General features: G+C 38.0%; 1 non-coding gene across 1 annotated transcript; it reads left to right on the forward strand.

Moving 5' to 3' along the window:
- Trnan-guu lies at positions 1–74 on the forward strand. The gene has a single exon. It is a non-coding gene; the product is annotated as a tRNA-Asn (tRNA).
- The last annotated feature ends 321 nt before the right edge of the window (positions 75–395 follow it).

Consider the following 395-nt stretch of genomic DNA (forward strand, 5'->3'; position numbering starts at 1 on the left):
GCCTCCGTGGCGCAATTGGCTAGCGCGTTCGGCTGTTAACCGAAAGGTTGGTGGTTCGAGCCCACCCGGGGGCGCTCACAAAACTTTTTAGTAAAACAAAATTCTACAGGGGCACACCCTTTATATTTAATACAAAAGGCTAAACAAAGGTTGAACAAATAAAAAAATGTTGAAAGTGCTGGTGGGAGACAAGAAGAGGAAAGCAGGAGGAGGACTAAACGTAGTTCGCAAAAACTGTAAAATAATTGCATTTGCCACACCCACTTGATAAGCTGATATAAGTATGTATGTACAATAATCGAAACATTTTTCAGAATTTTTTGTCTAAAAACAACAGAAGAGCAAACTGCCGTTATTTTATATTTTGTTGATTTACCTAATTTTTGTATTTGTTT

The sequence above is a fragment of the Bactrocera tryoni genome, chromosome 3 (genome assembly GCF_016617805.1).
Source record: "Bactrocera tryoni isolate S06 chromosome 3, CSIRO_BtryS06_freeze2, whole genome shotgun sequence".
Classification (NCBI taxonomy): Eukaryota; Metazoa; Arthropoda; class Insecta; order Diptera; family Tephritidae; genus Bactrocera; species Bactrocera tryoni.